The sequence below is a fragment of the Galeopterus variegatus genome, unplaced genomic scaffold (assembly GCF_000696425.1).
Source record: "Galeopterus variegatus unplaced genomic scaffold, G_variegatus-3.0.2 Scaffold2237, whole genome shotgun sequence".
Lineage (NCBI taxonomy): Eukaryota > Metazoa > Chordata > Mammalia > Dermoptera > Cynocephalidae > Galeopterus > Galeopterus variegatus.
Genome location: NW_007728348.1, coordinates 84,308 through 88,515, shown reverse-complemented (window position 1 = coordinate 88,515; position 4,208 = coordinate 84,308). Strand labels below are relative to the sequence as shown.

Here is a 4,208-nt window from a genome sequence, read left to right as displayed (position 1 = left end):
TCTTGTCTCAGATTGTAGATCTTCAGCACAAACTTAAAGAACATGTGATTGAGAAGGAAGAACTAAGACTTCACCTACAAGCTTCTAAAGATGCCCAGCAACAACTGACAATGGAGCTGCCTGAGTTACAAGACAGGATAATGGAATGTCTGGGTATGTTATATGAATCCCAAGAAGAAATAAAGGAACTTCATAGTGAATTTGGCCCTGCAGCTCATCTCTACTCCTCCCAGTCCTGTGGAACTCTTACTGGGGAATCTGCGGCAGCTGAGATTGAGGGGACCATGAGTAAAAAGTTGAGTTTGGATGAAGAATCTTCTCTCTTTAAACAAAAGAACTCTCAGAAGATGGGCCGGCCGACCAGGACCCTCTGGAGATAGTGATTTGGCTACAGCACTGCATCGCCTTAGCCTGCATCGACAGGGCTATTTAAGTAAGAAGCTCATTTTAAAAAATAAATAATTAAATGAATAAACAAACAAACAAACAAACAAATAAAAATAGGTTCTACAGGCTACAGTAGCTTATGTCCGAGGGGTGGTGTGCGAGTCCTAAGGGAGTGGTCTGAAACCCAATCCCAGGGGAACTGAGCACCTATTATCTCATTTTCTCTTCCTTCCTTTGTTCCCTTCCTCCCTCCTCCCACTCTCTTTCTTTCTTTCCTTTTTTTTTTTTTTTTTTAATTCTGGAGTTTTTATGACATTTCAAAGCTGTATGGAAAGATGGGAAAAAAATGGAATCTTAAAAATCTCTCCACTTGGGGAGAATAACCATGAGGATTTTGAAAAGTTCTTCACGGTATAATTACTATGTCCAATTTCTTATTATTGCTGATACATCTGCGAATAATGTGTCCCTTTAGAGACTCTGACTACATTTATCATTTGCTTAATTTTATGATCTTAACTTTCCCCTCCCTCTACTTACATATTTTAAGCAATTTAATTTGTTTGTTTTCCTTGGTATTTATTCCTAGGCTTCTGATTTGTATGTTTATTGTCCAATGGCAACTTTGCAAATACCTGAGATGTACTTTTCCTAAAAATAATTAAAAATTTGTATATGTATTGGTTATTAGTATGGAATGATAAGAAATCAACAGGCACTTCAATTACCTTAAAAACTCTATTTGTAAAGTTAGGTATGATTAATAGTTTGGCTTACTATTGTTCTGAGTTATTTCTATGTAGAAAAATTGTTCAAAATTTGAAAATAAAACAAAATGTAGATTTTGTGACTTCAGTATTATGTTTTATTATCTCATAATAAGCCCGTCTGAGAGATAGCTGATGCTCTCAGAAAATGTAACTTTTTCCCCACCAAGTATATATCAGTTTCTCAAATCCTTTCCACACCATCTCTTATATTTTGCTGATTCTCTCACTAATGACCCAAATAAAACTTTGACACATACTTACTTTCTATGTGTATGAAAATTATGTACTTAACATTTTGAGAATTGTCCTTCCCTGTCTCATATCTTTGGATGTTCTGGTTGAGTACACAGTTTTTCAAGGAAAACAACCAGTTCATATAAAAGACAAAATCTTCATTTTTATAATTTCACATTCACTTGGAAAAGCAGGTAGAGGGGTTAAGCTATATTTTTTTTTTAAATAAAGCATTTTTGGATACAAATTTAGTATATTGTGGGGGTATTTATTCAGATCATCGGTCTTATTTAGGTTATTTAGATCAATATTCTCCTGCTTTTAGATCACTTATGGCCAAACACACATACCTACTACCACCCGGCACCTGGTGCATAGCAGATATTTTGCAAATATTAGGTTTTTAAAAATATGACATAACGGTAAAGGTAATTATAGCATTTTTATTCTACTACCTCTCACAAGGAACTTGGCTGAAAAATGCTGGTTGAAATCCTCCATGTGTTGTTAATTACTCAATACCCTCCTAATCTTTTTTTTTTTTAAGATGACNGACAAACAAACAAACAAAAAACAAGCTAACAAACAAATTTTTAAAAAAAATTACCTCCCTGGGAACAGCTGAATATCCTGTCTGTCTCTGAAGTTCTAAAACTATTGGTCCATAGTACCATGTCAGGTGAGTTAATTTGCAGTGGCTTGTTAACTATGATAAAAATAGCACCAATGATGTTTCCAAAAGACAAGGAGCAGGTAAGGATTTAGAGGAGGCAGAATAGACAAAGGAAGGAAAACTCTCCCATTTAAGGAAATAAGAAATTTTATCTGTAATTTGCATTTTTAATCTATGTTAATTATCATTTGAGAAAAAAATGTTTTGGGGACATAAATGAGAGCACAGTAAGATGATGATGATGATGATTCAAATGAAATACTAAGTCTGAGGGTTTGATTCAAAGGTTCTTTTGATATGGGAGGAGAGGGTCTGGGGAGCTCAATAGCAGACCTCAACCCACCCCATTCTCTTACCAGGTTCTTGACTCTGCCACAGGAAAGAATTCAAGAGCAAAGTCACAGTAGAAAGTGAGGACAGATTTAATGTAATGAATAAGAGGTACGGATTTCTCAGAGAAAGTGTGGCCTAGCTCCAGAGACTGAGCAGGGCCTAAACCAAGTTTAGCCTAAAAGTAAGAAATACACATTCACATACAAAGTGTGGGCTGGCTCTAGAGAAAACAGCAGCCTACTGACAGCAAGTTTGATACAAAAAGTAAAAAATACACACCTAAGGCAAAGTGTGGGCCGGCCCTAAGAAAGTGAGCAACGGCCCCACCTTCTACTGGGATTCCACTTTTACATATAATGAATATTCAGCTAAGGGGATGGTTCCCAGTTATGTAATCTAGTCTTGTATGCACTCAGTTGGTCTCCTTTAAAGCATACTCAAATGTCAAATTCCACCATAGGTACCATTTATATTCAAATATATTTGGTGCTCTCTAGAGCCTCCAGTGGAAGGTTATTCAAAGGATAAATTTCATTTTACTGAGCATGCTCAATGATTAGGATTATATGTCTGGATAAACTCTCTATTGAGCATGCTAAGTCACTGGATTTGCATAAGTCTGTCCCCTGTAGTCTCAATTTCCTTGTGCTGATTCTAAAAATAGGTACTGCAGAGACAGAAGAGATGCACATGGACAGAGGAAAGACCATGAGAAGATACATCAAGAAGACCAAGGAGAGAGGCCGCAGGAGAATCCAAACCTGCCAACACCCTGATCTTAGACTTCTACCCTCCAAAAATGTGAAGAGAACCTCATGAATAGCAATTACAGAGACTCGGAGAGGATTGCATCACTGATGTCTGCTCCAATGAGGATCTCCTTGAAGCTGAGCTGGTGAGTTTACTGGAAAAGCAGCTGCCACAGTATTAGCTAATAGTAGACTCTCTCTTTCTGTATGAAAATCAAGACTGGACTCAGTCCCCACAACAGCAGCAACATGCATCTGATGACCTCTTTCCAGTCCTTGCTGAAGAAACTTTCCATTATATGAAAGTACAGGAGAGCACTCATTTTCTAGGCACAGACAGGGTGTAGCAGATGACCAAAACTTACAATGACACTGACATGGTCACACATCTCCTGGCAGAGAGGGATTATGATCTGGAGCTAGTTGCTAGAATTGGACAAGCTCTCTTAAAGCAGAACCATGTCTTGTCTAAGCAGAATGAAGCCTTGGAGGAGCAAATGGGACAAGGCTTTGATCAAGTTAATCAGCTGCAGCATGAACTGTCCAAGAAAGATGAGTTACTTCGAATTGTCTCCATTGCTTCTGAAGAGAGTGAGACTGATTCCAGCTGTTCTACACCTCTTTGGCTCAATGAGTCCTTTAGCTTATCTCAAGGTTTGCTGCAGTTGGACATACTGCAAGAAAAGCTCAAGGAACTGGAAGAAGAGAATATGGTTCTTTTATCCAAGGTTTGTCATATAAAGACAGACACTATTACCTATGAAGAGAAGGAACAACAGCTTGTCAATGACTGTGTTAATGAGCTTTGTGAAACAAGTGCTCAGATATCCAGAATAACTGAAGAACTGTCAGGGAAGAGTGATGAACTGATTTGATACCAAGAAGAGATCGCCTCTCTCTTGTCTCAGATTGTAGATCTTCAGCACAAACTTAAAGAACATGTGATTGAGAAGGAAGAACTAAGACTTCACCTACAAGCTTCTAAAGATGCCCAGCAACAACTGACAATGGAGCTGCCTGAGTTACAAGACAGGATAATGGAATGTCTGGGTATGTTATATG

The 4,208-nt window shown here is 37.9% G+C and overlaps 1 pseudogene; it reads left to right on the top strand.

Annotated features, from left to right (window-relative positions):
• The first annotated feature begins 11 nt into the window (after positions 1-11).
• The window catches only part of LOC103597216, an 8,513-nt pseudogene continuing 4,316 nt past the window's right edge, over positions 12-4,208 (top strand).